Genomic DNA, 8778 nt, shown 5'->3' with positions numbered 1-8778 from the left:
ACGTTTTAAAGGGGTCCAACATAATTTAAAAAAATAAATAAATAATACCACGGAAAAAGAAAAATTACACGATCACAGAATTCGAAAAAGAAAAAGAAACACAACGTTTTAAAGGGGTCCAACATAATTTTCAAAAATAAATAATACCACGGAAAAAGAAAAAAATCACACGATCACAGAATTCGAAAAAGAAAAAGAAACACAACGTTTTAAAAGGGTCCAACATAATTTAAAAAAAATAAATAAATAATACCATGGAAAAAGAAAAATTACACGATCACAGAATTCGAAAAAGAAAAAGAAACACAACGTTTTAAAAGGGTCCAACATAATTTTAAAAAAAAATAAATAAATAAATAATACCACGGAAAAAAAAATTTACACGATCACAGAAATGCGAAAAAAAAAGAAAAAAAAATGAACACACACGCACACAGAGAACAAAAGATACAAGAAATATTAAAAAGAAAAAGAAGAAAAGGCCGATATGCCGTAAAAAGAAATTCGTAGTAATGGAAAAAAATAGTAAACAAGTCACCATGCGTAATTCATTGATAAATGAATTGGTCTGTTAAAAACACACACACACATACACGCGAATGCAGAGATTGTGTAATCCATTATTGTTTTGAAATTTGTAGAAGTGTCATTAGAAAATCTGTGTCAATATGAAATCGTTTGGACGAATTGTTGAATTAAATCTGTCAATCAAAACAGGAATTTTTCAAAGGTCGCATGTACTTTCTTAAACAGCGTTTAAATTGTTTGAAAATGCATTTTGTGTTCATAGTGAACTTTTCGGCTTTTGCGTGTTCATTTATTTTGTTTTTGAAAAAAAAAGGACAATTGTTTTGGACAGACTGTTGAATTGTTGTTTGTTACAGATGATTTTTTTTGTTGTTAAAAAAAAAGTTATAACTGTTGCAAAATGTTTAAATGTATTAAGGTTTTTTTTTTTTTTGAAAATGTTTTTATGATGTTGAACAAATATTGTAAATTGTCTTATGTATGAAATGTTATAATTTTCACAGCAAGACTTCAAAGTTATCCGTAAATATACATTAGATTAAAATGATCTAGTAGAAAATAAGTTAAGACGTATGGTTGGCTTACAGATTCAGTTAGAATTTTAGAAGGGGGACAAGAATTAAAATTACGTAAACGGGCATTTGGAGAGTTTTTAGATGTGATAAGCCGTAAGAAAGATGTTTTGTTTTAGCATTTGGTTTTGTTGTTTTTTTTTAGAGATCCTAAAAAATTTTTCTCCAAGAAAAGTGACTTGGTAGGGATTGATAAGCACAAGAAGTGCCCCTATACGAAAAATTTGGGAACCTGGTTAATTAAGTGCTTAAAATAAGCTGGTTGCACGTAACGACTCCAAGCAAAGTAGTAAGTCTTGGCTTAGTTAATAAACAGGCGTTGGAAAGAATACGAAAATTCTTAAGGGGACCAGTAAACCGATGAGAGGTAGTCCCGAGGCAATCACATATAGCTTAATGAAGTAAGAGACAGGCAAAAATATGCCGTAGATTACGTAAGAAAGATATAACCTTGTATTTTTTTTAGAGAAGCATGAATGTGGGATATATCTGCTGGATCTTGGAGGCTCTGGTGAGAGGAAAGAAAAATCACAAAAAAATCGGGCAATTAGATAGAATTTAGGCGCAATTAAGTTGTTGGTCGCAGGAAACGTGTTAGTTAGTTAGGGGTGATATTTCTAAATCCTCGTCGAAGTTTCAAGAATCCAAGCAAGGAAATCCGAGTGAATCCGTATGAGAGAAAAAAAAGGTATATCTTAAACTTCTGAAGCCAACCACAAAGATTTAAGTATATGAGCTTTGGTATGTCCCGTATGAGATAGTTATAGAATAAAAAAAACAAAGCCATACTTGATAAGACTAACCATGCGGAAAGAGAGATCAGAACACTTTTGAGACGAAGGAAGTCGTCCATTTCGAGAAAGGTGAAAACCTCTAGTCTGCGGCATATGGGTGGCTCGGAAAATAGCTGATGTGTATCATAGGTAACTATCCTACACCCAAAAAGTAAATGCCACAAAGATCAGAAAGGTCCTGATCTTATAAAAAAATAAATAATTGTGAAGTCGGCTGTGAAGGGCTGACTGAAAGAGATTTTTTTTTGTGTGTTTTTTTAGCCTGATCTTTCTAGCCGTGTGGTTGTGTAGATGTAAAAATAAAAACTGTACTAAAGTTAAAAAAGCATACATTTTTTTGTGAAATATGGAAGGGAGGGATGTTACATGATAAGGGCTGTCCCCTGTTCATGTAAGTATAAAAATAGAGAGATTAGTTAAAATGAAAATAAGAGAAAGCATAAATCGAACCCTGGACATAAGTTTTAAAGAACAATAGGTTTAAATGGAATGTCCAGTAAATTGTTAATTCGGATGAAATAAATAATAAATAAACTATACAATTGTTAAAAGAATGTGGATAATAAAATATAAGTTAAATAAATTAGATATGTAGGTTAAATTCCTTTGTGGAAACAACACAAGAAAAATAGGTTATTGGGAAATCAATGTCGAAAACGTGCAAAGTCGCGCATGTTGAAACACGTGAATTTTGCTCACGTGGCCGGGATGCATGGATTTCTCAATATAGGAGGTGGGAGTTAGTTGGTCGTAGAGAGAGTCAGAGACAGTCAGAGGGACAGTCAGGAGAGACAGTCAGGGGAGACAGAGACAGGCGGACGTCTGAAGCGAGACGTCACTTCAGAAACTAAGATGTGAAACTTTGAGTTCTTAATGAGGAAATCCCGACCGGTCGTATTAAATAAATTCATCATGTGTTTTGGATAAAGCTCATCTTTGTGTTTGTGATTTCTACAAAAAGGTAAATTGTATTGTTATTATATGTCTGTGTTATAAAATGTCATTACAACAACATCTCTTTCTCTAAGATACAACATCATATGTAATAAGACAAGAACTCTCACTAAGAGTCATATCATTACTAATAAGAACTTACGTAACATACGCGCACAAGTGGTATAGTCTAATAATAATAATAATAATAATAACTATATAACACAAGCCTCTTAGACCTTTTTCTCTCAACTTCTCCTGAGCTATGTTCATCTTCCGTTCTTTCTCCTCTAGGATCCTCGGACCACTCCGTCATATCAGTTAAGCTAAAAATGAAATACAATAAGTCCCCAGACATACCTCTCTACCATACTGTATACCGATACTCCATGGCTGACTGGGATAGCTTCCGTATATTTATATCTGATCTACCTCTGTATTCCATGTTTAAAAAGGATGTGTCCTATATAGTAACAGACCTGGCCGAATAGTTAATTGTAGGCATAGACCGATTCATACAATCCAAAAAATTCCAACAAAAATCTAACAGCCAGCCATGTTCCTCCCTAGAATCTGCTGCTGCCATCGCGCACAGAAATCATTTTTCCCATAGCTACCAACGTAATAGATGCACCGAGACTAAAGCTGCTTTCAGGAACGCCAGCAACCACTGTAAAAGAGTAATAAAAAATGCAAGAGAGCTATATGCCTATTCTGTTAAATCCAAAGTAGTTGATCAGCGGCTTGGTTCCCACCAGTTTTGGCAAATAACAAATAGGATCCTGAACAGAAGTGTGCGTTCTATCTCAACCATTATCAATGGACCAGAGGTCATCTCGTCAGCTTCAGACAAGGCCAAACTATTTGGCAAGAACTTTGCAGCTAATTCTACCCTATGCGATGAAGGCCATCAACTCCCCATATTTCCTCCTATAACACAGAACTCACCAGGTAACATACAAATATCTGTGCATGAGGTCGTGAAGAACCTTGATTCCAGTAAAGCAACTGGCTCTAATGGCATCCCAATCATAGTGTTAAAAAAGCTTCAACCAGAACTTGCTCCCATACTTACGAAACTGTTTAAGTGTTGCCTTAAGGAGAAGTGCTTTCCAACACCCTGGAAAACCTCATCAGTATGCCCCGTATTTAAGAACTCAGGTGATAAGTCATCTCCCTCTCAATAATGAGCAATAAGTCTCCTGTGTGTCATGAGTAAGTTGCTGGAATCCATATTAAATAGAGAAATATTCAACCACCTCAGCAGAAATAACCTTCTTAGTGACACAATATGGTTTCCATTCTGCAAGATCTACTGCAGATGTGCTAATGGTTATATCTCATAGGATTAGTGAATCTCTTGACAAAGGCTTCCTTTCTAGGGCAATTGCTTTTGACATATCAAAGGCCTTCGACAAGGTATGGCATAAAGGCCTACTTCATAAGATTTCCAGCTACGGTATAACTGAAATGTTTTCTCAATCAGTAAATCATTTCTCTCCGATAGGCTCATACGAGTAGTGGTTGGTGGACAAAAATCGGAAGCCTGCAGTATTAATGCTGGAGTACCTCAAGGGTCAATCCTGGGCCCAACTCTCTTCCTGATCTACATCAATGATCTCCCTAAACACATACTTAAATCATTCGTTGACATCTATGCTGATGACACGACCATCTACGGCAACACATCAAAGGCTGTAAATGACAAAGCTCTCTCTGATTCTCTCTCTTCTGATCTCGAGCGTGTGGTTCAGTGGGGGAAGATGTGGCTGGTTACCTTTAATGCATCTAAAACCAAACTCCTATCTTTACATCATCAACGCTCTGATTCCCATCTGGCATCAATTGAAATGGATGGCTCTCGTCTAGGAGAAGCCCCATGTTGTGACAAGCTTCTAGGCTTGACCTTCACTCCTGATCTGAAATGAAACACGTACATCAAGTCTGTTGCCATGGTCCCTGGAAAGATGGTGGGATCCTTCTACCGCCCCAGAAGATATCTCACTACTGATGCAATTCTCTATCTATATAAAAGCCAAGTACGTTCAAGGATGGAATACTGTTGCCATATCTGGGAAGGAACTGCTAAAAACAGCCTATCCTGCCTTGACAGAGTACAAAATAGACTTCGTGGCTTAGTGGGGATGCCCTTTTCTCTTCCCTACAACCTCTCTTCCACAGAAGAGACGTTGCAAGCCTATCTTTGTTTTATCGTTATTTCCATGGCAGGTGCTCGTCTGGACTCCAATATCTGCCCCCCTCGCCAATCTTTTACGAAAAACACCCGTCTAGCTGAATCCACTGTCAAAAATTTCCCCCACTCTTTATCTATGCCTAAATCAAAACGTAGATTTCATGAACAAAGCTTCTTTCTTAGAACTGCACGCTTGTGGAACTCTGTTCCGTCTGCCTGCTTCCAACCTGACTACAACTTGGATGTCTTCAAGTCCAATGTAAACAAATTCCTGATGAATTAAGTAGACACTTGATTAAATCTCCACACTAACGTACTGTACTTACAATAATCCTTATCCCTGAGTGCCTTCCGGGCTTTGATAAGTGGTGACCACCTTGTAAAAAAAAAATACTCTTTTCTAAACCACGGTACTAATAAAGCTCCATCAAGACGCAGATGAAGGTGTCTTTATTCGCTTAAGATTTGACGGCAAACTATTCAACTTAGTACGATTGAGACTAATAACAAAGACTCAAAACGAGCTCATAACAGAACTGCTATTTGCAGATGACACAGCTTTGGTGGCACACAGCGAGGACACAAATCCAAAACATGGTAAACTCGTTTTGTAGAATGTCGCAGAAAATAGGTATTCAGGTAAATACAGGGAAAACTGAAGTAATATACCAACCATCATCTGACAATATGCACCAACAAGATCTATTAATCATGATAAACGGTAATCAATTAAAAGTAGTACTAGACTTTAAGTACTAGGAAGTATACTGACTATCAACGGTCGTGCAGATAAGCTGCTGCCTCCTAAGTGCGCATGCATCATTCGGAAAACCGATTATGGTCAAGGAAGAATAGAAACAAAATGCAAAGTTTATAAAGTAGGGGTATTACTTGCTCTACTATATTCAGCAGAAACCTGCACACTGTACATAAAGAGGTTGGAGTAATATAACAGCGTCATCTAAGAAAAACTATGAAAATTAAATAGAATGATTTCATACAAAATGTTGAATTACTCAACAGAGCCAACATGGGCAGCATAGAAGCCGGGTTTGCCACCACACAACTGCGATGAGCATGTAGACAGAATGTAAAACAATTGCATCTCCAAAATCATATTGTATGGAGAATTGGAAAATGTATGCAGAAAGATTGGTAGGCAGAAACTCTGTGATAAAGAGCCACCGAAAGACAATGAACACGAAAAATAGGGAAGAACTAGCAGCAAACCGAAGTTGCTGGCGCAGTAGCTTTCACAAAGGACAGGCAGAAATAGAGACAAAAATAAAGACATGTAGGAACAAAAACATTACGAAAGACACAACCCTGATATAACTTCGTATGCACTGATTGTGGGGAAACTTTCCACACTGAGCGTTGAATGCTACACCAAGATTCTGACTAGTCAGCTATGAAGAACTGCGTGATGCTGGTGATGATGATGATGATGATGATGATGATGATGATGATGATATATATATATATATATATGAGCAAACAGTTAATAAAACATGTTAAAAACGCTTTGAAAAAGAGTTAAAAACATATTTAATCTGAAAAGGACACACTTGATAAGTGGATAGTCCTTAATCCGCGGAGTTTCGAAGAAATACTTTCCTTCTCATCAGAGGATAGGAATTAGCAAAATACAGGATCGGATTTTGCATGCAAACGTATTTGATGAAACAACAAGTCCTAGGTTGAGATTACTTTATAAATATTAATTCTTTAACATTTATAATATACTTTAGTTTTACCATCTTGGATCATTTTGGTAAATTTAATTGTAATTTATATATATATATATATATATATATATATATATATGTATGTATATGTATATGTATATATGTATATGCATATGTATATATATATGTATATGTATATATATATGTATATATGTATATGTATATATATATATGTATATATATATGTATATATATGTGTATATATATATATATATGTGTATATATATGTGTATATATATATGTATATATATGTGTATATATATGTATATATATGTATATATATATGTGTATATATATGTATATATATATATGTGTATATATATATGTGTGTATATATATATATATATATATATATATATATATATATATATATATATATATATAAGCGAGATAAGACACTGATAGAATTCAGATGAAAATCCTGATAGATATTACTTGAAGTAATACTTTCAAGGAGATCCTAGCCAAAAAGGAAAAGCTCAATATTTAAGAATAGAGCAATATATGTATCAACTTCTCTTTTCGTATAATTTTCTCCATATAATTATCCACAACCACTCAAAAAACTATTTTCAATAATTGTGCTGAAAAGCAAAATAGCGTCCATTCGCAGCTGAACATTTTGCTAACTGCATTTCATTTCCTCTGATGCATATCAGCCTTTGTTGAAAATTCATGGATTAAGGAAATTAAAATAACCCCTTGTATATATTCCTTTTGTCAAGCAATAAATTCTTAAATCGAATATATGTCTCTATATGTTGTTTTTTTTTTCAGAATTTAAAATTTAACCACGAAACTTGTGTGTGTGTGTGTGTGTGTGTGTGTGTGTGTGTGTGTGTGTGTGTGTGTATGTGTGTGTGCGTTTGTGTCTGATACATAGATGAAAAGTTGAATTGAGTAAACACATTATGTATACAAATCAACCGCCTCAATTATGCAAATTAGACCGAACTGATTTGCATATTTCAAAAGTGTATCCAATATGCAACACTTCATATGCTCCGGAAGTGTGGATTTTCAACAGTTCAAGTGTTTTTATATACGGCATAATCACGTTTGGCACACCGGTTCCCGTCAGATCACCGAAGTTAAGCAACGATGAGTCATACCAGTACCTGATGGGTGACCATTTGGGACTTCCAGGTGCTGTATGTGCTTTCCGCTTATCTCGGCATTGTTTCCGGTCGTCCTAGACTTCTTGCCACTGGACTCAAGCGATGCCGATTCAGGGGAGGTGTGTTGGGATTGCGCAACCCTTCCCTCACAATTACACACGCAGCTGCCCCTACAGGGGATATTGTTTTTCGAGACTGAACGGAGGCATCAAAAAGTCTTTTTATGGTCTTTAATATATGGTATCAGCCACATTACGATGCAAACAAGTCTTTAATATATGGTATCAGCCACATTACGATGCAAACAAGTCTTTAATATATGGTATCAGCCACATTACGATGCAAACAAGTCTTTAATATATGGTATCAGCCACATTACGATGCAAACAAGTCTTTAATATATGGTATCAGCCACATTACGATGCAAACAAGTCTTTAATATATGGTATCAGCCACATTACGATGCAAACAAGTCTTTAATATATGGTATCAGCCACATTACGATGCAAACAAGTCTTTAATATATGGTATCAGTCACATTACGATGCAAACAAGGAATATTCTTTGTTAAAGGGTTAGCTTAATTATGACGTCTGTACGTGAGCAAACTTTTACAAATTAGTTTTGGATTTCATGAGAATGTAAAGAAAACATTTCAACTGACGAACAGCATCATCTTTCAGTTATTTTATAAGAAATTTTCGTAATTTAATTTACACTTCACATGATAATTAACGTGGTGATATTTTATCTGACGGACAGAAATTTAGATATGTGCATTTATGTTTGAATGAAGCGAAATTCCACAATGTTTACAGAATAAACATCCCGGTTATTCTAATAATAGAAACTCACTGGGATTTGACGCCAATAAAAACGGGGCTACTGGCG

At 35.3% G+C, this 8778-nt stretch overlaps 1 pseudogene; it reads left to right on the top strand.

The window, feature by feature from the left end:
• The first annotated feature begins 7809 nt into the window (after window positions 1-7809).
• On the top strand, window positions 7810-7927 carry LOC145278366 (5S ribosomal RNA; annotated as a pseudogene).
• Window positions 7928-8778: the final 851 nt, after the last annotated feature.

Source organism: Euprymna scolopes, chromosome 6 (assembly GCF_053919585.1).
Source record: "Euprymna scolopes isolate OS-2025 chromosome 6, ASM5391958v1, whole genome shotgun sequence".
NCBI lineage: Eukaryota > Metazoa > Mollusca > Cephalopoda > Sepiida > Sepiolidae > Euprymna > Euprymna scolopes.
Note: the sequence above shows the minus strand (reverse complement) of the source record. Positions and strands in the feature narration are given on the sequence as shown.